At 36.1% G+C, this 25,903-nt stretch overlaps 1 protein-coding gene across 1 annotated transcript in view; it reads right to left on the bottom strand.

Annotated features, from left to right (window-relative positions):
- Positions 1-25,903, bottom strand: part of LOC141434037 (uncharacterized) — a 102,984-nt gene that overhangs the window by 76,594 nt on the left and 487 nt on the right.

Here is a 25,903-nt window from a genome sequence, read left to right as displayed (position 1 = left end):
AATATAAATTCAACCACGCTACTTGCATTTCCCTTGTCAACTCTGAATGAAGCAAACACTTACCTGAAAACAAAAGAAAAATTTACTTACTTAAAAACAGCGCTATGAATGACACGTGGTTACCCTAAGTTAACACCTCGATTTAACTGCGGACACGTTAGCGTCTCAGACACGTTAATTCCCTGATCGCAAATTATTTGAATAAAATGTGAAATTAACCAAAATAATAACTGTAAAAATAGTAAGTGACGTCTCTGGCAAGTAGATCTAGCTAGACATAAGAAGACTTAATAAAGACAACTCTATGAGCACTTTTCAAAATCCTACTTTCATTAACCATCAACATTTATGCAAATCAATAAACGCAGGCGTAATTAAGTAATCATTACATAAGAAACGTCCCGTGAAAGCTGGACCTCGTATTAGATGTTATGTGAATGCCTTAATCTTGGTATTATGAATTGATAATGTCATTAGTTGGTGATACATCACGACCCAGACGACATCCGCACACGATTATCTTTTACTTCCGATCTAACCAGTTGGGTTGTGCAAGACATCAGACATATCAATTTTATTACGTCTGTGGCATATTTAATAGCTGAGAAGTGGCTACTGTATTTGTATTTAATTAGATACTTCAAAGAAAAAAAAACATTAATACTGCCCATTTGATGGGATAAAACATAAAAATTTGTGAAACGATATCTTTAAAAATCTCGTGCAAACAAACTAGATTAACACCCATGGGTCTATTCAATGTACATTTGACTAGGTAATTGCTTTGAATAAAATTATATTAAAATCGTAAAAACATTAAAACTTACCAAATATGTAAACAAAATATATTTTCCGGTATAATACTTAAAAATTATCTATTTTGGATATTTGCGTGCTTGTGGAAAACGCACCAACACACAACCGCAGCATACGTCGAGGTGACAACTGAAATGAAAACCAACAAGCATGTCCTTCTGAATGGTACTCCCACTGAAGGACGCTCTTTGTGATCCAGTTGCTCACCTCGCTCTCTGCCTTTACATAGACAAAAAGCATACCAGTTTGAGACTTTGCACCAGTCAACATAGAGCTGTTTTTAAACCTTGTCTTTGGTAAGACAGAAGAAAAGCCACTGAATGTGCCTCAACGAAGCGTGAACCGTGAAAGGATGCGCTGTAAGCCAGACGGAAAAACTATAAGAACTACGCAAGCAGCCTACACAATGGAAACCTGAGTTGGTATTTTACTATAAGAAATAGTAGGGCGGTGCAAAATGCCCTCCGCACGTATAAATACTTCTATTTTATTTATTTTATTTTTATTTTATTAGTTAGGTACAATTACATATTGTAAACAACAGCACAACTTAAATCTTACAAGAATAACATGAGAATGTCTACAACACGATTACAACTGTACACAGCATTTATGCACACCATAATTACTCTTATTACTTACCTAATTTCTAATTACAAACTTGTACCTATACCTACAATCAAAAAAAACTTTACGTTGCGTTATCCTAATGTACCTAGTATTTTGTCGGCTGATTATTTTTTAATTAAAACTGATAATATTCGGAAGATCCCTTCTCGCTAGAATGGATAAGTTGATTTTATAACTTTATTTATATATATTGTACTGTATAATTTCAATTAAATATGTACATCACCATTTGAAAAACATTCTACCGACCGACCGACATAAACCTAAAATCCTCCTGGAATAGAATACTAGCTGAAATTTCAACAGATTGGCTGATCTGCCGACCCAGGGTTTTGAACCGGGTGAATTTTACTATCATAAAAATAAATAAAGTAGCAAGACAACGGGACGTGATCAAGTACTTGCATCTTATTGTATGAACACTGAGGTAAACAGGGAGCATTAAAAGCACTGTTTCTATTTTATAGCGTTGAATATTTATGTTTGAACCAGTTGACTCCTGAATCACGCGATGAATGGCACATGACATGGGTAATTCAAAACCCATCAGCAATTAAAAGGGCTTTCACTGCATGCGGGCGCAGTCGCGTATGAATAGCCCATTGACTTCCGAGAGATAGTCCCTCTCTAATATTATATACGGAGTAAACAAAAAGCGCTTTGAAAACATTGTGACAGACACGTACAATATCTTAACATCCAATTGTTTTTTTTAAGATAAAACGTTAAACTAAATAAACTTATATCATCGCGCTGGATAGTTATCCAACGTTATGAAGTTTCCGTTTTTATTTAATTAATTAGTCGTTGTACTCGTATTAGTGCCTTCGGGTATTGGTTTATCGTACAATGCTCACTACATATATCACTAGTCATTTATAATGACAAGATAGACAACCTGAATATTATTTCAATTGTTCTGCCCACGTTACTTAGTTTGGTATCACAACAAAAAGATTGCAGTCAATGCACGATTGGGTAATAATCAAACAAATACATTAGAAGTAACAGTTTCGTAAAACAGTAATTAGTTTAGGTAATTTTCTGTCAAATTTTAAAATGTACCTACTTATTTCTGTCATTACACTGTTCATTAAACTGATGCGATGATAAAACACTATGCACCTGTAAATTTTTCTTACATTAAAAAAGGTCTTTAAATGTCTTTACTTTCTAGACAAAAAGAAAGTATGTCGCATCTGCTACCATTCTCATTATTAAAATAGAATTTGGCGTATCGGTACGGCACAGCCGGGTTGTTTGCCCCAACATTCTTTATGACCGGCATGTTGACGGATAAATAGCGATTAGACAACACCCTATGCAAATGTTGACCGAGGAGCTTGTCTGCAAAAAATTGGCAACAAACGACAAATTTTGCGACTTTCGCCGATGTCCCCGGCGGTAATGTAACCGTGTCGATCGTAGGCAAACACTTTCCACAGTGGGTGTCGCTGCTCGCCCATTGTGTTTAGCGAAAGCCGAATAAAAACAAAAGATATTACATAGGTAGGTACTTGTTGAACGCCTGACAGATTGGATACGTACCATCGCATGAGCATTTCATGTTACACAATCATGCTAATGACAAAGGCGGAGAGTTAGTTCTGCATAACCAACCGTGATATTCGGCCATTATAAATGCATAGAACTTTTTAGAGCGATCATTGGCTTGAACAAAAACTAAAATTACGCTACAAATTATGTCATTAAATTTTATATTTGTAGGTAGGTGTAGCTGTAGCACGAGTAAGTAGCTAGGTACCTACAAAGTAGCAAAACTTGTTATTTTTGGCAATTATCAAATTTGATGACTTGAATTCACTTTACATGTTTTTATTTTAGGCGTACCTATGTTGTATTATTGAATAAGCTTCAAAATAAGCACATTAAAACCAGTAAAATTACCAAAATTATACTGTCTTACGTAAGGTCACATGGATTGGATTAGAATCCGTTTTTGCCATCAATAATATAGTGATCTGACAATTACCCGTACATAGATCATAATTGCTTCGCAGGTTTGTGCAAGTTTCCTCACGATGTTTTCCTTCACCGCAAAGCTCGTGGTAAATTTCAAATGTAATTCCGCACATGAATTTCGAAAAACTCAGAGGGTTTCCCTCTGTTTGAGAGGCGATAGGTCAAACCACTAGGCCACCACGGCTTGCGACTTGCGAAGCAATTCAATGGTGCGTGTGAAGTTCCCAATCCGCACTGGGCCTGCGTGGGAACTATGGCCCAAGCTCTCTTGTTCTGAGAGGAGGCCTGTGCCCAGCAGTGGGACGTATATAGGCTGGGATGATGGGATGAGGAGATCATAATTACGCCGAACAGCGTGCAAGATATGATATGAATGAGAATTTTGCAACCATTATTTAGTCTTAGTGACTTGTATCACATTATTCAAATACATCGACATTAGTGGCAAAACTGTGTTACTTTAAGGCTTAAAGATCACTAGGTGGTCTCCATTATGGTTTAGAAGTAGCACGTTAATTAGTTAAGTGACCGCATCAATATCAGTAGAAAGTCGCACGGGAGGTTTTTCTGCACATGTTGATGGTCGCATACTGGGCTAGACTCGCCTGAGTTATCACCTGTCTTTCCATCATGGAGTTTAGCTCTCTCTATTTAATAGCTTTCTGAGAAATACTAATTGTATATCATTCGAGATGGCAGCATCTGGTGATGGGGCAACATATGTCATTGAATCGCTCTGAGATAGATACTGTCATCAATATTACGATTTTGTCGGCCGTTTTTATACCAATTACAAAACCATATTGTTTATTGAGAAACGCATATCATAGTTGACATAGCTATAAAGGCAAAATGCAGGGCAGACAATATATTTCTATAGGTATTTATTTTTAATGTTACATACATTAAACTATACCACACAATACGGGAAATTCTGAATTCCAAAACACTAAGTTATTTACTATTACCATTTTGAGTTTAGAGAACTAACGAACAAAAATAGCGGCCACACAAAGTTGCGTATCTGAACAGTCTTATAATTCATATTTAAATAGTACAAGTTTGATGCAAACAAAAGCGTTTTCCTCGTTTGTTATTCAGCGCAAACAATTTATACCGAACAGAACAATTATTCGCTAGCAAACCCAATTGACGTTTCCATTTCAGCCTTGTCTACAAAACTGTCGAGAACAGATTTAACTAAACCAAGTATCGGTGAACAACGGGCGTAAACTGTTGAGTATCTCCCGGTCAAAAGGTGTTAATTAAATCCTTTAACACTTTGTATACATAGGTAATTATTACATTTATCTTAACACCATGTCCTGTCTCATAAAAACATTCAAAGGCAACTTTATTGCACTTTTAATTGGTTCGTATCGCTATTCAAATTTTGTAAATGACCTTAAACACTGCTACTCGATTCACAGTCAAAAGGTAGGTATATTATTAGACTACGCCCCAATGTCACTCGGCAGTTGGCACTCGGCGGTATTCCGAATGTAAGGCGTGAAGTACGACATGTGATTTCAAGCGCCACTCTGAAATACAATATGGCTACTTTATCCGTAAACAAAAATTTAATTTATATGGCGTCTCTCATATCTCTTCTCTCTTCAAAGTTGATACACTCTTAACAGAGTGGTCATCGATTAAGCATCAGTAGTGAACCTTCATGACGACTTTTTTGGGAAAATAGCGTGGTGGTTTCCCCCCACACCGCAGTGCTGGGGGGCTACTCCAAAATTCGAAAATCGAACTTCATATCTGCCATCCCGCTGACGCTTATATTATTTAATACGAGAGTGAGAGGGACGGTACGTATTTTCGAGTTTCGGAGTAGGCCCTCTGGAATCCGGACTTCGTTCTTTCGTTCGATCGGCAATAGAGAGCGGGACATGATGGGACTGTCCTATTCTAAATCTGAGCATGGCACATATTTCCTACGTCTGTACGTAAGTAAAGTACTTACATGACATTTTACTACTACAGATAAATCCTTTGCATATTTTATCAAATATGGTAGAGCTAGGATAAGCAATCGTATCAATTCAAAAATGGACCTTCAAATTGTCCTCAATATCAATACGAAAGCTGAAAGCTAAATAACAATGTCACTGATTAAACAAATTCCATTGTGGAAACTTGCTAGGCGGCAGTCCGCCAACTCGATTTCGCCCTTATTCTTTGCAATTTGGCTGGCTCGGGCAAAAACTCGGAAGCGAGGCTGCTGTTGTGCTGTCATGGCCGTGGATTTTCTACCTGCCAGCGATATAAAGAAGAACCAAGCCAAGGCCCATTTACAAAATACGTAAATCAGCACTAGGAAACTGCATGCCTATAGACCGTTTAGATTTTAGATAGTGCTGTCAAAGGAGCAGGTAATTTGGTTAAGGATATTTGCTATATTAATGTCAAATTGTCAGTTGCTACTTTCTTGGGCACTGATTTATCTCCGAATCATAACATTATTCAACACATTCGTTAGCATTTTATTGCTTATCTATCACTTTCTATTTAATGGTTTTAGTGTTAGGTTAGGTATGAATGTTGCTCAGTTACTTAACGCGCCATATATCCTCTTCATTATAACTCGTTACGTTGTTAAAGGCTAAGTGGACTCTTATGGATATGTTTTCATACACTAGGAGGACACTGCTTGCGCAACCAATGCGCACTTCCGTTTGACTTCCATCATGACTTTCACTTTTATGCCATCTATCGCCTAAAAGGAAACGAACAATAAAATAAATAGGTTTCCAATTACACGCCTGTAATAGCCACCTTATAAGATTTTCTTATAATTCATAACAGCAATTTAGTTTCGTGATTGTGTTCAACACAGTCGTAAATGTAGCAATCCGGATTACAATTGTGTATCAAATGAATATTCATAAGAAATGGACAAAATATATTATGTTTTTTTTTGTCGTCGAGAAATCACTTAAATATGCATACCTACATCTTTTTACATGTTTATGAAGCGATAAGACACTGATCTCATTTTGTGATTCATCGACCATGTTGAGAATGGTCCGACACTTAAATGGAAATACGACATATCTTATAAAAAAAGAGTGGGCCTTATGCCACAAGCTAATTGATGATTTAAACTTTTGTCCATGAGATTTTGTGCCAATCACAGTCTCTATCGACTCTACTCAAACCTTGACCGAGTAAAAGTTATTCGGCGTATTTCAATAAGCACAATGATATCGCAGAATAAACAAATAGTAATGATTCATACAAAACTAAATATTATTCGTACGCTTGTCAGAAGGTAGCCCCCGCGTCAAGACTTGGCACTATCTTGGAAATAACAGTCCAAAATTTTATAGGTGATCTAAATAAGAAAAGAGCACGTCTATATGTATAGAGTAGTCGAGTTTTTACTTATGTACAGACAAAGTCTTGCAATTTTGTTGCAGTATTTTTTTAACGGGCTCAACGTACTGTTACAGTACCTCTAATACTGCAAAGTTAGTCATATTGGCATAAGATATGATGCTATTATTATGAGGATACGAGTGCCCATGTAGTGCTAGTGCCCCTATGGAACACACACGATGTTACACGAACGGCCGTGACACGAAATTACAGGCGTAGATGTACCCATGCATTCGTACGTGGCTTGAGCGGGACTCATCGCTAATTAAGCGAGGACCAACGAGGAAAAACGACGCAGGTTGCAACCAGTTATTTCTGTTGTTTATCGAACCACGACCCGCGTTCGACCGTCGCAAAACAAAGAAAGCCTTTTCCGCATATTTGCCGTTGACAAACGAAGTTGGCGAAAAATCATTTGTTCGTTAACTGGTTTTGATTGGTATACACACAGATGAAGATGATGATGACGTGTGAGTGGGAAGCGGCGCTCGCTCTTTTGCTAGCCACGTAGTCCAGACTCCAGTACTGCAGTCTCCGCAAGGAGTAGCAACAATATCTAAATAAGAAGAAAGATTCCTCAATTGACGATTATGTAAAAGTCATGTACATCTCAATGGACAAAATAGCCAAGTCCCATCTTCGATATCTTCTTGTCAGACAATTTATTTAATAATTGAAAAAAAATGAATAACTTCTAAACAGGATAGAGACGATTATGAACATCGGAAGAAAATATTTAACCTCTATTATTAAAGATGTTTCGGGTATTCGAGAGGCCCATTGAAGATGAGGTTCGCACCTAATAATGCTTGTCAGACACTTTAACACTGTCTATTCTCCATCGTCGAGTTGCCGGTATCGAATTCTTTCGCAGTATTTTTAGATCTCGCACGTTATACAAAGTGCTTGATATTATTATATTTATGACAATGTCTACTGGAGATGTGCGTACTCATCATCATCATCTCCGTACATGTACGTACTTAGTTTAAATTAATTTCTGATAGTAAGTATGCGTTTTATAAGAACGATGGTCTTCACTTTAACTTTGGGTCTACAGAATACTCCTATCAATTCCCGTCAATAATTCAAAAAATAACAGGAATAGATCCCTTTAGGGATATGTTCACCTTAGAACATATTTTTTGTCCTGTAACTGTGTGTACGTTAATGTATTTCATGTACAATAAAGAGTAACACGTGTAAGTATAATACATACGTAATTACGTAGTCCCCTTTATTTATTTTTCACTTCAAATAAAATAAATCCGTTATCAAGTTATAAGCAAAAAAATTACATAACACGTACGTAAACTGATAATTTACACTCTTGTTTCATAACAATTATTTTCTTGTCAATGCACAGCGACGATGGTAGCATTCAATAATAGCATACGGGCTTAATGGCATAAATTAAACTAGTTAACTACGCGGTTATTTACGCGGCTTTGTTTCTTTGCTCTGACTGGCTTTGAAGTGCTGTATGGTAAAGAGACAATAATCTACACAATGAAGTATTCTCGTCTAACTAATATTGTTATCAGTCATCTGGAACCACTTGGGAGTCTCATGCGCGCTTTCCTCGCACTAAGTGACATTTCGTGTAATTTAATACGGAAAGTCTGCCAAACAATAGACACTAAGCAGTTTTAATCGAATGAACCACGTTATAATGTAGACGGAGTAAAGACTTTCTTTAACTTGCAAACTAGGTTGGATGTAATATTGGCTCAACCTTGACTGTTACCTAGTAAATATTTTCATAATTTTATTAAAAAGACTAAAACCATAATTATATCGCAAAGTAAAAATAGTCTTTCACGGTGATATCTTTTCTTATTTAAGTATTAATGTATACAATTTAATATTAAAAAGTTGTTTCTATTGTTTACAAATAGTGATTTATCTGGAAGAGTGAAAGTAATGAAACTGATAGGTTATTGCCATTGAGGATATAGTTAGTTAGTTACTCGTAGACTCGTCGTTATTTTGCAAAATGTCCGGGCACCGAAACGGGGAGCGCAGTAAAATCGCATGGAAAAGTGGGCAACAAGCCAGCAGACTATCCGAGAACGGTTCCAAGATTTACTGTTTACAGAAAGAAAAACTTGTTCAATATATATTTAAAATGAGCGAAAGCGAATTTAATTCGTTTTAGACGTGTGATCGCTTACGGTATGAACGTGTCGTCAGTGTCGTGTCATTCTATGCGTATTAGTCACTTGGGGTGAGGGACTAAAATTAATTTTGCTAAGCTAAGCACGCAGAGCTAGAGTGGAGGCTCCCTCCCCTAACACAAAGCCGTGTCGAAACGAATTTTTATCTTACTTTAAAACTGAAGCGTGTATTTGGTTAGGCATTACGTAAAAAAAAGTTATACATAGTTTGTGATTGTCAATAATAAGTTAACCATGTAGGTAGAGATGGCTTGAACACTGGCCTTTTTCAGATCCCATGCACCACTTTTTTCATTAGTGAGCTGTAACACGCAACTTCTTGAGTAACCCAGCGTCGCACCACCATAAAAACAAGGGTGTAACTAGAATATATCGACGCAGACAGAGGGTAAGCGGGGTCGCTGTCCTAATCCAGGCCACCCCATGCCAGTCGGATTCCAGGAGAAGGTTCGAAATCGAAACTGAAGCCAACTTTCGGCTCGTTAATGTGGGCATTAAATCATGATCATTTTACTGTAAATAAGCGACCAAATTGGATTAATGTATCGAGGAAGGCGCCACGCTAGACGCCAATATTGCTCTACATAGTTACAAAGCTAATAATTTAATTTAAATAATTTTAGGCGCGGTAAATTATTGTTTTGAATAGTTATTAATACTCTTTCGTTACGTTCTCAAAATTACTCTGAAATTACAACTAAAGTACTTAAAAAAATTAGCTTAGCACGCAAAATTCTACGTATATTGGCAAAAATTCTTTAGTATCGTTATCAAATCAAGCACCTCAGTTAGAGAATAAAACCATAAATGCGTAATAGTGGCGAACACGCAATCACATCTTTTGTCCGATTGACTAGAAAATTGCGGTAGAAAACGTTACAGAAGATTTATACGCCACAAGGGTAGAGTAACCCCTAGTGTTGCCAGAGGCGTTAATCTCACGTAGAGTTTTTCCTGGAAAACACTACGCGCCGGATGATTCATCGCTGCTCAGGGGAAACGAATAGGTGGTGATGGAAAATTGTAGAACGAGACGAAAGTATACTGCATACTAATTTGCGTTAAGTCTATGTAGCCACGACTAAACCTTTGTTTTGACTACGGCAATATGACAAACATTTAGAAATCTGTGCTTTCCACTTGCAGTGCTTTCTTCTATTAATGTTTTTATACGAATGATCTGCGCGAATAGGAAACTACATGTACAATAGTAATTAAAAAGACCACTGACGGTAAAAACGTTAACGGGACAGTACTAAAGCAAAAGTAACTTACCTATTTTTAAACTTTATACTTACGTTTTATTATAGTACCGCAGTAATATATATGAAGTTGCCGTTAAGGAAAACTGCTTTTGTGTTTAACGCACGCAAGTGGGCTTAAATCGTTATATGAGTGCTTTAGGATGGCACTTTGGAATTAAAATGAGCGAACTGAAAAAGATTTAAATTAATGGTTGATTGAGGGTCTCTTGAAGTATAATTATCAAGAGTTTAAAGTATGATATTTACAGTAGTTAACTAGGAACTGGGCACATTTGATAGTTTTCAAAACGAAGATGTCGTGACAATTTGTTATGGGAACTCACTAAAAATAATCAAGGTTTACTCCCGTAACAAATATGATGCTATCGTGACTACGATACCATTGTTTATACAAATTATTGAACGAAAGCTCAGCGCTTCAGGGGAGGAAAGGCAACCTTATCGCTAAAAGGGCCAAGGACATTTTCGGCAGACTGGCCTTTTCAAACAACTTCAGGGCGTAGGAAATTGCGCGTCATTTTCTCCTTGCCGAGCAATATTTCTGGAGGACTTGATAACAACGCGCTAAGTGAAGTAAAATGACATAAGTTTAGCGCGAAAATTAAATAAAAACAAAGCGCTTTCTGCTTGTTGATTTTATTAGATACTATTGTAGGTACCTATAACAAGAGCGAAAACATTAAGTTTACTGTAATTTGAATCTTCTGTTGGAAATAGTATGAAAACATACTTTCAAATTGAATTTGGTTTATTACAACAAGTAAAAAAAACTATCTTACAGCGTCGTACCTTTAGGCTGAAAGTAACAAGATGCCAATACTTCTAATCTTTGTTAAACGTGATTCAGCAGTCCAAATAATTATAACTATATAGACATTGAGGTCAAACTCTCTAAAAGTCATGTAAACTTTCAAATCAAATTGAACATAATAAATTGTGTGCAAATTGAATGAATACCGTAATCAAATTTGACCTATGCAAACATACCATGCTAAAGTAACCACGTGGTAAAGATAGTTTTACCGTTGTCATCAGTAAAAATAGCGGTTTGAAAAATGTTGAAGCTACTTTTTACCTAACATCGAGAAACTAAGTAAGCACTTAGTCCGTCTTGATGTGATCGCGAAAGGGTAATAAATCGAATCAGTCGAATGATCTCAAGGGTTACAAAAATACTTTTTTGACATGCAGCATTAAACGCCTTCGTAGCCGATATATTTCGTATCATTCCTACACCTACACATTTTTTAAGTGTAATTTCATATTATGTTTACGCTTTGTCTGTTTTGAGAGGATATCATATTATTATGACAATAACAATTCTGCAATCAACAAAATAAAGTTTACATTGCGTTGATTTTAGGGTTCCGGAGCCAAAATGGCAAAAACGGAACCCTTATAGTTTCGCCATGTCTGTCTGTCTGTCTGTCCGTCCGTCCGCGGCTTTGCTCAGAGACTATCAATGCTAGAAAGCTGTAATTTTGCACGGATTTATATGTATATGTAAACTATGCCGACAAAATGGTACAATAAAAAACTAAAAAAAATTTTTTTAGGGTACATCCCATTGACGTAAAGTGTGGGTGATTTTTTTTTCTCATCCAACCCTATAGTGTGGGATATCGTTGGATATGTATTTTAAAACCATTAGGGGTTTGCTCAGACGATTTTTCGATTCATTGCTTTTTTTGCGAAATATTCAATTTTCGAAGTGCAAATTTTCATTAAAATCGAGCGGAAGATAATCCTTAGAAAAATATTACTTAACTTTTTCGTAATGGCTACGGAACCCTATTTTGGGCGTGTCCGACACGCTCTTGGCCGGTTTTTGTCTTTAAAAATGGACACACAAAAAAACTTAGTCTTGTTGAGTGTTGAATTACGTGTCAGACAGATGGTATAATCTCGTCATATTCATTCGTCATTCTTTTAAATGAAGTCTTATTTTATGCACTGAATACTTCGAAGTTCACTATGACCATATCGTTACTACTTTGAAAAATAAAACTCGTACCTCAAATACGTATTGTGATAAGTAATTTTGAATAAGCGATTTTTTAGAATAGTGACGATATAATCTACAGTCGTAACTAATGTATAACTGCAAATGTGAGTATGTTTTATATGTATATACTTGTTACGCTATTACGGTTAAAGTACTCAATGGATTGTGATGAAATTCGTTACGAGGGCAGTTTGAGACCTGGAGAAGGACATAGGATAGTTTTCTAGTTAGATAATAAGAAAAAGAACCATAAATAAAACTTAACTATAAACTAACTAAGTACCTAACTAGTTTTAATTTTTATTTAGCTATTTTAAGTAAGTTTTAATTATGTTAATTTTATATTTAGTCCCTGTTTTTATACCCACTTTTATTGTTAAATAAACTACCTAACTTAAAAACTGAATACCTACTAAATTAAATATAAAAATGCCCCCGTGGCATGGTGGAGGCTGGCAGCTTTCCCTCGTTGAATGGCGATGGCGATTAGCCCTTTGGTCTCCTCCAGTAGTGTCGACTATGCGCTTTTGCACTAGATAATAAAGCCATCCATACCAATATTACAAATGCGAACTCTGTCCGTCTCTTACCCCTACCCTAACGCTTGAACCGCTTAATACTTAGGATAGTTTTTTACCCGGACAATTGCATAGTTCCTCTGGGATAGACAGCATTAATGAATTCTTTAGACGAAGAAGACGAGCAACAGCTACTTAGTATAATATAAAATAGCTTGTGTTAGGAGGTATGTTTTTAAATGGGTAACAGTTTTTTATGACTCCCGGTAACAACAACATTACTATTTGTATTTGTATTTGTTTGTGATATCGACCCGTAAATTAAATTCTTAATACACACAAACACACACACACACACACTTCAAGTAACTTCTAGAGTATTTACTCTTACCGTATTTTGTAATGTTCTAATTTTGTAATTTAAGACATCCTTCTGGCACTCGCGATACAGACCCAGAGTCTAGTGCGAAGGCCGTAGAAAAGTCAAATGTATTGTTTTTTATTCAACTGTGTTATTTTGTAATTTTTTGTGGACAATGTAACTTTATTACTAAATAAAATTATTCTTATTCTTATTCTTAAATATACTCTGATCATGACATGACGCTGGTAGACGCCGAAATATATTATTGGTTGTTCGGTAAAGGTAATTACGATTTACAGTCCGTACCTAGCTGTTTTATTTGTCTAATCTATTTTATGATCGTAGAACTTGGAAAGAATTCTTAAGAAAATATGCCTTCTTCATTCTATTATTCGATGTTCATTATTTATTAAAATGTTTTTCTATTATTTTTATGACGTCATACTACAGTATACATAAACCAATTGTTCATTTTATCTATATTCGTTAAAACACATGTCAAAGGTGGTGGCAATAAATACCTACTGTTTCTCATACGTTGGCAAGAACTGTTACAGTTTATAAGACCATTTTTGGCGCGTTAAATTTCTTGTTTGCCTTTGCCTTATCTTAATCCCAACCTTTCCAGTCAAGGCTTGTAGTCGACTTGATACACTTAACAACATTGAAATAAATTAGTAAACAGGCAGGTGACACCGGGGCTGTTTTGGACATGGAACACATGCTTGCCGTTTTACCTAAATGGTCAATACGAATAACTGACACAGTTAAATAAAACGTTTTTTTTATTATGAGCATAACTCGCTAGAGCAAACGAAGCCTTTAGTCGTTAATAGTGGTCTAAGTATTTAAGTGGCGTGGAACTGAAAGTACTGAAACTATTAAAAATGTATACGAGTATATACCTATTTGGAGGCGCGGCAGTGCTCCCGCGAAATCGAGCTTAATACAATGCCAGTGTGGATTCTGTTGATCAATCTGTTACTATAAGGGTCCAAAAGTTTATTACACCTCTCGAATAATAAATAAAAGGCTGTTATATTTTACAGTCGGAAACAGAACCTCGTCTCGCGTAAGAAATGTTGAAATGGGCACGCTTAACGGACGAATGCTGCGTGGAATTCTTAAAAAACACTCGCAGATGTAAGTTTCACTTTCAAGGCATTCATCCAAGTGCGACTGATTTTTTTTATTAGGTAAAAATGCTTGGTACGAATAAGGTGAAAGCCAATTTCTATTACTTCATTCTTTTCTTCCATGTCCCTGGATTTGACTCCTTGCCAAAATTTGTTCTAGGATTTTATAGGCCCAAGATTCACAAAGGTCACGCTAATTTATGCATGCATACGATTGAAGTCGACTGAAACAGAACTATCAAAGGCGAAATCAGCCGGATGTCTAGCCGGCGTCTGCACATGTACATACTTTAAATAGAACAAACCCATGTCTTCCTTGGATAGATCTATCTTTATGCAGTGCCATTTCAAAAACTAGGAACTTATCTTTAAGAAATACTTTGATGCCTGTTAAAACTTAAAGCCCTTTAGAACTATTGCCAGGAGGGGTGCACTCTGCATTTTAGGTATGAAGCTACAAGTACCTGGCGACGTCGTATGGACGGACTAATTTTACAGGGCTGCCGCGTGCCGGTCGAGTCGCGCATCTATTCTATCAGATTATTATCTATCAGTTTCTCGCGATGTTAAATTCAGAATTAATCTGTATTTTTTTTTTTTGGTTATTCGTTATTATTGTGTATACATTTTTACTATCTCTGTTTTGGTAGCTTTAACTTTACCCTATAATTATATTAGCACCTGAATTTTATGGCGTGCAGGTCAATACAGATAAATCAAATTATCGGTATTGGATCAAATACCTCCCCTATAATCGGGGCCTTGACTGTATTTGTACTATTAGGTATTTTGTGCTATTTACTTAGGTTCCTATGGTACAGTGCAATATAACATTAGAGTGACAACGACTAACACTTCCTATCTACCTATCTTACGCATCTTAGGAGAAAACGATGAGTGTTAGAAAGTGTGAAATGTCTCACGCACAATATCTGTGCGTACCTCTATGCTGGGAAATATTTACACGAACTGATGCAGATTATTAGCCACTGAGTGTATGGTAATAACACCAAAATAGTAACTAAAAGGAATTAGCATTTACATTACCTTAATTAAAGCATTTTGTGTAAGCCATTACAGTAATGTGTGATTTGACAGTTGCAGAAGGTCGAAAAAAAGTCGGGATAATGAGACTTGAATATAAATTTTTAATCACGAATGCAGATTGTGATAACTTCCGCCTATCTACGAGTATATACAATCAAACTTAAACAGTGTTCTGAAAATTTAACAATAGGTATGTACCTAGTTCTAGCAATGCAGAAAAGTGCCTAATCGAAGATAAATCTCCCATCAGAACTTCCATATCTACTTTGAGTAGTTACTTACAAAGTTACGTCTCTAACGTAATGACAAACGCATGTCTACATCTACCTTTATTATCTACAAAAGAAAGCAGGGGTTGGAATCGATCGGATAAGGAAAACCCCCCAGACACCGGGGTGCAAATGCAGTCAATTGGGGCGGACGACGGCCGTTCGATATTCTTGAACTTGAGAAGGCTCAACCCAAATACCACGTGGTAAGTATATTGCTTTTCGTAAAGTGCTGTCATGCCTCATTATGTGACCTACGGTCATTTGATTTTTGTGATACAAATATAGTGAGGCAATTTAAACCAAACTCCAAAATAAGTGAAAACCTGCGTGGTTCTAGACAACGGATGTATGTATATCATATCATTCAAGTATGTATCTGACCTAATTTTTATTGAATCCCGGGACCGCTTGTTTCATAGTCAGGTTCAATAAACACTAATCTATCCTATCGTCGTTGAGGCTATGTGTAATATGGTGTTTGGTAACATGTAGTATAGGGCTTTATAATATTTTTTTTTTGATAATGCTTTAATTCCCCCACCTACGTCAAAACGAAAAATGCCCTTATATGACTTGACTTAGCTTTAGTTTTATTCTGTAGTATTTGGTGTAATGGCGTGATGTATCTTCCCAATATCATATGACACTTTGGGCATCAAAGGCTTTCGTTTAAATAATTAAGACAATGGATAGTTTAGAGATGAAGATAACACAGGCATTACAATTCTTATTCTTTTCAGTTTTTACGTTCTTTTGCATGCTTATTATTGGTATAAATATTTTCTTCGTTGATCTTTTGTTCTCAGAATACTTATTACGAGCATTTGAGCGGCAAGCTAGGTTACGTACGACTTCCTCGAATCGAAATGATACTAAGTTAACTATAACAAGATTATATTCAATTATAAACGAATCATAAGCAACTTAGTAATTTAAACAGATCATGGAGCATTTCCTGTGATAATTACTGTTGCGCTCTGAAAATGTATCATGACAATAGCATGGTTAAATAGTTTGGACCAACATAGCACCTCGTTAATGAATAATGGATGGCTGTTGAATCTAGTATAAAAGACTGAATAACATACACGCTCTCGACGGTTCCGACGTTCCTCATTGTTGGCACCTCCTGCCTTAACTGTTTGACCAAACAATTGGTAACCTGGTTAAGATTACATTAATCAGAAAGGTATGCCAAGTACCTAAAGTACTAGTGAAAGATACAGGGCGTTATTTCAAAACTTGTTTGTTTTGTGATATTATCTCGTGTTCCAATTATTGCATGTTTCTGTACTCTGTAGCCATCATCACTCACACTCTCGACACTTAGTAAATAAAGTGCATTCTTTCAGGCCTACTTTGTATTAATATTAAATAGTTTTATTACGGAGGAAAATGCGAAAGGAAAAAACTTTATTTTAATATTTATATACCTTTTTTGCGTGTTATTATTATTTAGCAATAAGTCAGGGATATTTTCCTATTTTTGCGTCGGTTGGCTATAAACAACCTTAGAATTTTATAGATTTATTATTCTGCTGAAATTAAAAAAAAAACGAATTGCGGTTGGACTAAAGCAAAGGGGGTCCCGACTACATAGGTTAGGTTAGGTTAGAGTGTTAAAGTTATAATATAGGACCCCCTTTGCTTTAGACGGACCCGAATTGCAATTATCTATCTAACAATTATTTATTCGAGCTGTAAAAAAAATACTATGCGATTGTTGAGTAATAGTCTAGTCTAGTCCACACATTGGGCAAACATGGTCCATATGGAAGATATTATGATATTTATGATCCGGGTTTATTGTTTTTATGGACGTGATGAAACCGCGACCTCGGCTGCACCAATCACATGCTCCGGCCAGTCATCGCAATTTAAAGTATACGCCTCTCTAATAAGAGGACATAAGGCTAAATGTTTTATATGTAATTAGAGGAATAAATGCACCATAGTAGGTCAAAATGCGGCTTTATTAAAAAACACACATTTTCGTTTCCTATTTAATCACTAATTTAAGCTACTATAAAATAAAGAGCTTGTTCTAAAATTATCAATAAAGTGATCAGAAATGTGGGTAGATAAAACTTTAAAAAAATATTTACCATTCGGGCGAAGGTCTGTGAGAGCTTTGATCCGCATTTTCTTTTTCCAAAGTATCCTTTATGAGTATTCGATTGTATCGTGCAAATATAGCAAGCGAAGCACCTTCATCACTTAGCACTTTAACACATAGAGGGTAAATCACCTCACATTTTACGTGTTCGATCGATTTTAATTTAATTGAGTCAAAAAGGATACAAGTAATCAAGAAAATATATTAACAACCACTGTTCACATTGTTTTTGCACGTGACAAAACACAAGTAAAGACACTGCAAAGGAAATAATATAAATTAGATTTGTTAGTAGTACTGCGTATCGCTTGATTTGACAGCTGCGAGCACGCTATCCCGATCCAAATATTGGTTGATCGCGTGAATGAGCCGCGGCGAGGCAGCGCGCGGGGAGCGGTCCGAACTCAGCCGCACGTGCCCGCGGGATCGCGGGGAACGGCACACAAATAACTCGGGATTAATCCCCCTATACTACGACCGGCGCGCTCCCACATCTTGATACTTTCGTATCAAACAAAAAACAAGGAAAGACTAACAATTCAAACTACAAAATTAAGGTCAACCGCATGCACTATGGCGAAACATTGAATATTGCATTGTGAACGCGGAATTACAGTGTTTACAACGTGGAAAAATCATGCAATTTTTTTGTTCTAAGAAATGAAATTTCGATGCAATGGTTGAATCAAGTGATAAGCTAGTACTACGACAATCAATAGAGATAATCATATTGTTGTAGAATGTAAGTATAAAACTGACGTTGTTAATCGGATCACGACTGCACCACCGCCGTATAAACCGTCTATCGCGCAAACGCTGCGCGCGCAACTGACGTGCACGTGCGGCCAACTTCGTTGCGGTCGACGTCACGCTCATGACAAACAAACTCTCAGTCTCTCTGTGGCGGGAGGGTGCATAACAAATACAGATTACAGGTAAAATAAAAATTATCGCCTGCCAGATGTTTAAGGTTAAGCCCTTTTGATACATGTATTAATTAAGCGCCCCAACTTAGCAGGACCGTCCCACCATTATCGTATGGTACGATCCTTTAACATTCAGCAGATGCCAAATGATTGAGTCATGCGGGCGATCACCCATCGCTAATTGAATCTAATATCCTAATAAATAACTGTTTTTCGACCATCTGGCTACCAGACATCTACAAAAGACACCTTTGTTTCAACTTTAGTTGACACACCATTGTAATATGTATACTTAACCAAAATTTAAGCGTGAAATGTAAATTTGGTGACCCGCGCCGGTATTGAACTCGGAATTCAAAAGTTTGTAGCATACATACCATTCACCTAGCTTTTTATTAAAGTAAGAAAACTATGATTTTGATTAATCTTTTACTAGTAAGTAAATTCATTCCTATAAAGTGCACTGGCATCTTAGCTAACGGCAAGCGGTGGTCTAAATACGCATCTTTGCGCAGTACATTTAGCATGTCCATAGTTATTCGACAAAAAATACAACGGTACTCCAGCTAAGTCGTACCGACATTCGACGGTAATGTGGGGACCATAAGACAAGTGAATGACCCCTAAATCGCTACAAGAAAGCATTATGTGCTATCAACCATATTTAGACTAAGCTGACTCAAAGCTAATTAATTTACACATCGCTTTTCGTTCCAACGCTGAAAGCTGGCTTTATAGTCCAAGAATAGTCTAACTAGTTTTAGCTACAAATAGACGCTAATGGTTAAACTTCAGGGAAAACTTTAAAGGTCCAATGAGAAACTTGTCAACAGTTTAAATTGTAACTCGAAATGAAACCTGGTGCCTACCTATTTTGGAAATCACATCACTGGGAAAATTACACCTACCTAATTCGAAAGTGACGAAAAATTATGCTGAATTTGAGATACTTACGAGCGGAACTCTAGTCTCTCTTTACATATATATACTAGAAATTTACAGTAATACTAATTAATCCTGTTATCTAGTCAAAATTTTGATTTGAGCTGCAGTTTTGTGGGAATACAAAAGTTGTTCACAACTTACGAATGATGTTTTCAAGCCATATGATAATGTCAGCTCCTTGGAAGTCGACAAATGTCTGAAATTAACGAATATAAGAATATTGCATTTGAAATTGGCATATTGGCATTTTATATTCTTCTCTGCAAATATTTTCTAGGCCTAAACTGCATAATATGTGGTCACGAATTGCTAACTAAATGAAAAGACTACTGAAATACGAAAACAGGAGCACGAAATCACCTAAGGCACATTCACTGAAATAGGACGTTTAACAAGTACAGTCGTTTTTACCTTTCGGAATCCGATTGAACCCAATTCAATTGGCAAATATTGCCAGGTCAATGACTCGTGAAATAAGCCCTCATCGGAAATGGGAAAATAGCAGCAGAGGACGTTACGTGACCTGTCTAATCCGTTCAGCTATAAATCGGGTCATGTGGCGAAAATTACCGTTCGGGTCGCATGACTATGTAAATGTGGATCCTGACAAATGGGCCATAAGTGGCATGACCTTGCCCCAAATGACAGCTACTTAAGCAACTTTACAACGGAGGAACTAGTGTCATATAAGTAGAACATTTGAAAACTTCATTTTGAACCACGCAATACAACTTCACATCCGAAAGTTACGAATCTATTCGTGCGTGGGAATGGTTCCATAACTCTTCTATGTAATAGAAGTGAACAATGTCCCCAATTGGGTATCGTTATTTTTGATAGTGCTGACTAACGGTATCCAAATGTTACCGCAAAATTACGACACAATAATTCTACGAATGTTGCTTGCTACGAAATCAACATGCTACCGCATTTAGAGCTCATTACAGGAGACCATTTCAATGATGTATCATATAGCGCAGTGGATTAATGAAACGACACCATTTAATGTTTAAAATAGTAGAGTAGTACAGCGCCATCTAGCGTGATCTAGCAAGAGCGCGCCAGGATAGTCAGCAATGAACGGAGTGGTGTTTGCCCTTTAGTAATTCATTCAGCGTGTCACTACCAGATGTCGCGCTTGTTACAATGTCTTGCTACTCGCAGTAAGATAATTCGGTGCAAACAAATGACAAACCTTTCTCATGAAACTTGATGCTCTTTTTCCTTACATCATTGTTAACCTTGGAAAACTGATAGCTATGTCGTAAACAACGCATGACTGCTTAAAGTAAATTTTGAGATCTCGTTACAAATTTGTTTATCATTACAATTTCTGACTGGTAAGATTTGTTCAAATAATTTTAAGGACTTTAAATACACCCTTTTCTTCTCATTACAAATTAAGAATATATAAAGTTATATATTATACTACTCATTTTTATTCATAAAATCGTAATGTTCCTAGTGTTATTTACCATTAGGAATACTAGCTTTTAAGGGACTTACCTTTCCGTCTTTTACGTCTCCTTTTTCGTTGACTTTTTCTTCTTCGTTTACAAGCATGTTTAAAGCTAATGTCTTCATTTTCTGCGGTCACATGTATACTTGTATACCTCGCAAGTTCACATATTTTCCCAAATATACAGAGCAGTAACGCAATCATTTTTCACCGTTTTTCTTCAAGACTCACTCAAACTTCACTCGTGTAACTTTTTTCGTTTCTTTATCTTGAATGTATACACAGGCTTTTTAAATCTCAATGCACTATATCTCGGCACAACTTTGTTACAAATTATAATGTTTACTGTAAAATTACACATAACCTCCGTGTTTGTCACCAACACAGTATTAAATAGTACTTGCTCAAACTATCCGTTCTACACTAACAAATTGTGGGTGTTATTGTCGTCTAAGTATAGGTTATCAGAGAACACAAGTCACCCGAGAGACGAACCGTGTAACTGCGTCGACGCATCTCGTCTCGTAGTATCTAAGAAATAAACAGTCCGGGAGCCTTGACGTGATTTCTTAATATGGTTAAAAATACACATATGGTAGAGTAAGCGTAGTCCGCTCCATGCAAGTTCACGTACAATCAGAACTGCATTGCCTTGGTCATTTTAATCACGTTAGATACTCGTATTTTATACGACTATCCAAAGAATAAAATAATTGTATTGTTTAAAATATCACTTTTTCAGCATACAATTTCGACTAAGCAGTGAACAAAATTTCCAAATAGTAGGTACAGAGAGAAATTCAGTTTTATTTAGATTTTTCACTAATAAACACAAATTAATTAATTACTAGTTAAAAAATTGTAGTCACATCATATATTCTATGCACCTCCTGTACTATATCTTTTCTTTTATGCACTATTTAATGCATGCATTTTAGTTTTTATTTCAGTATGTTTTAGTTCTTTAATTTGTTATTTATCAGAGATTGTATTATATTGTATAATTATCACTTTACATTACCCAAAACTGTTTAAAAAAAATCGGTAACAAATTGAAAAGCCCATCTCCACTCAGCCCTTGTCCATATTACATCAATTTCTAAACAATTACCAACATGTTTATATCAATTAGCCACTTCACTTTTTTACTAGCCTTAGCTCGTCTCTTAACAGTCAACTGCAGTTGCCCAGTTGAAGGGCAGGTGCAAAGTGGCTCTGTAGAAGGTTTAAACCTGGGTCAAGAAATCTACCGCGACAATCGTGTAAACCTTTCCAGGTGTATTATAAAGTTTATTTTCGATTGCGAGCCGAACTATATTGGTCTTATTAAAGTCAACGGGCCTGGTAATCATGGTGCACCGTATTATACGTGCTTTCTAGTTATACGTGCCTGGTGTTTTAATAAGTCCCTTTCTATTGTTTTTGTTATGAAATAGAAAAATTGGCTAAGCTTTGTCTTTATAATATACGTTTAAACTACGGTTTGACGACAGGATAGCCCAGTGGTTTGAGAACCTTGCTACGAAGCTTGTGGTCCCGGGTTCGATCCCCGGCCGGGGCAGATATTTGTATGAATAATACGAATGTCTGTTATCGTATCTTTAACGTTTAATATGTATTTACTAATCTATATAAGTATGTTTATCCGTTGCCCAGTATCCATAGTACAATCTTTGCTTAGTTTGGGACTAGGTCAATTGGTGTCAAGTGTCCCATGATATTTATTTATTTATAAAGGTAAGTTGGACTTATGCCTAATTAATTCCTCCCGGTTGTACCTGGTTCAGTAGATACCGCTGGCCATACAGCCGGGAAATGCTGCTGAGGTCATGGGCATTTTTGACCCGGGTATTATAATAGGTAAGACACTGAGTGGTGATTTTTAATTTATAGTTTACATGTTTATGTCTTAGTTTGTAATTTAAAGTTTAATTTAAGTAAGTAAAATATAGTTATTATCAGGAAGCGGATTTTCATCGCATTTTGACCTGTCATAGTGACTTCTCACTTATCGACTCTACCTAAATAATGTCGATATTAGACTTTAAATTAGACTGTCGTAAACTTATCATGTTATGTAGAGCATTCTTTTTCGCATTCAAATAGATATTTGACTGTAAAGGAAGTAGTTTAAAACCGGAAAACATGAAAAAAAAAATGTATTTCTTTTATAGAAACTTTAATGGAACACTTGTTAACTTAAACAGAAGAATTACAACATGAAATTGAAAAAAAAAACTGTACAGAAATTATTAAATCAGTAATTGTTATCCATTCATTCATTCACATGTTCATTGTATATTATGTCTATTTCACATTTTCAACTGCTCTAAAGTTTCAAAGAAATCGCTCCTTAACTTAAGGCCGCCTATTGTTTATCTCTACTTTTAATCTTCTTTAGTATCTATGTTGTGTATCGATATATTGTGTATTGTATATATATCGGAAGTCGATAAGTGGGAAGTGAGAAGTCACTATGACAGGTCAAAAAATGCCATGAATATTCCGCTCTCTGGTTATTATGCTGGTATTTAATAAACTACGTATTAAAAAAATCCTCTTCGCACTAACATCGTCAGAAGAACACGGTGCAGTAACTTCCCTTTTCCTTCTACTTCTTTTACGTTATATATCTTATTTAACAGATTTAAGTTCAATGAATTCTTTAATTACTAAATCAGTTTATGAACTAGTAAGCTTCAAACTCTAACGAGCTTTCTTATCGGAAAGCAAGCGATGAAAATCGGCAATAAAGAACGAAATGAAATAGTGTAACTCGTAATGTATTTTCGGTTTCATAACTGCGGTACAGAATTCGGAACATAATTAAAGTCGTCATGCGACGTTTCAATTAAGAATTAGCTTCACGTGTAGGCGAGGATGTTGCATTTATGTTAATTTCTGATGCAGTGACAGCGACACTCGTGACATCCGTGCCAGTTATACAAATAATGTATAAATATCTTAAAATGTATTTTTTAATCAACATGACTGTGTGTACTGTACACTAAGTAGCAGAAATTCTACATTAAGATCTTGAAGATATCAACATATGACATTAGTAGGAAGAGAGAAAAGACGGTAAATATATTTTTAACGAGCTTTTATTTAGTTTCGTCTGTCCCGTTGTTTGTCTGTCTGTCAGCCTGTCTGTAATCAAATCTTGCAAGTTAAATTAGACCAACTTCCAGTAGTCGGATTGACTTGAAATTTGGGACACTTGTGTAAATTGCGTGACAGTACAATAATCAAGTAAGTAGTGACATCCTGGTAGTCTGGCCAGGATCGTCTCCGCAGGGCGGAACTCTTCGACGGTTAATGGCATCGACTTGAACTTTGGTATGCAATTGTAGTTTGGGTGACAATGCAGGTTGTCGACACAAAGTACAGTTAGCAAAAAAAAGCGTGTAAAATATTTTTTTTTTACCAAAAACTTATTATGATTATTGACACTGTAAATAATTATAATGCAACCGCTGCTAACTGTACATACTTATCGGTATGGAATAATTTTAAACGTGAGGCTTGAACTGTTCCAGAGCAAAAGTGATTAATTAGGTGATGTCGAAGAATTTTTACTTTTTTTTAACTGCATTGGAAAGTCTGTCAACCAAATAGGTATATCGAAATGTTTAACGCAAGAAAACCACGTCTAGTTATAAGGTAAATACAGGCGAAGCGGCCGTTCCGAACACTACGCAAGTAATAGAATGGCTTAATCCAACCCAAGCTATGCATCTTCCGTGTACAAGCTATCATACCTACATATATTTATTTACACTAATCAGTTTTTTTACTACATATTTCTAGACTGTGGATTGAGATTTCGCCTTTATAGATAAAAGTCACTAAAACCGACCAGTTAAAAGAATTAACGGACCTTTACAAGCAAATTTTTAAAATTCAATATATTCTTCTAAAAGTCCCCCGCCGACAATTTTTTTATAGTGCAGTAGAAAGTAAGCATTTGCCATTGTTAGCTACCTAGCAGATGAATTTCGTTTGATTTTTTTTATCTAATTAGTGTAATTTTGGATTTAATTACGTGGAGCGCATTTTGGGATTCCAATCTCACCGCGGGGTTTGGCTCACATGGGGGAGAATGGTGTAATCGAATATGATACGTGTCAGTGGATACGTGTATCAGTTACCCGGGGTGTAAGTACCTATTAAAAATATTACTTACCTACCAGTACCAGTGGCGTGACATGATTTTTTCATCAACAACCTCAAAACAGACACTTAATTAAAGAGACGAGTTAATAAAAAGCGAATGGGAGATGTGAGTGGGTGAGTGGTATTTTACGCAATACGGCAGGAATTAAGTTGTTAAGGAGTCACGCCATTACATCCTAGTGTTTTTAAATTCCAATAATAAAATTTATTCAGGCGCTACTTTGCGGAGATCCTTATCAATGAACTACAAACCTTTTGCCTACATGGTAGCGAACGAAGTAGGTACCATGGCAAAACATATATAATTTTTAATTTCGCTCATTTACTGATATTCTAATTAATAATATCATTAAGTCCCTGATCATTTTGAGTAGAACAGATATGATGCGGCAGCAATATGCAACACAACTGCTGACCCTGTTATTGGTGGATTGTGCTTTTTGATCGTTCCGATGAACGAATTTAGATTTTGTACTATTTCTTTATGGTTTATAGCTCATTCATACTTATGTTTACAACATTTTCTTGACATATAGATATACAGACTAAACCACTAGAGCTAAAAACTTGAAACAAATTTCAAAGCGGATACATTGGGTGATCGATCATAGAGGTTCAATGAGAAGGGATTTCTCGAAATTCTGAGTGAGATAAAGCCGTAAATAGACACATTATAATTAC

This window comes from Choristoneura fumiferana, chromosome 13 (genome assembly GCF_025370935.1).
Source record: "Choristoneura fumiferana chromosome 13, NRCan_CFum_1, whole genome shotgun sequence".
Lineage (NCBI taxonomy): Eukaryota > Metazoa > Arthropoda > Insecta > Lepidoptera > Tortricidae > Choristoneura > Choristoneura fumiferana.
This window is presented reverse-complemented; position numbering and strand designations above follow the sequence as displayed.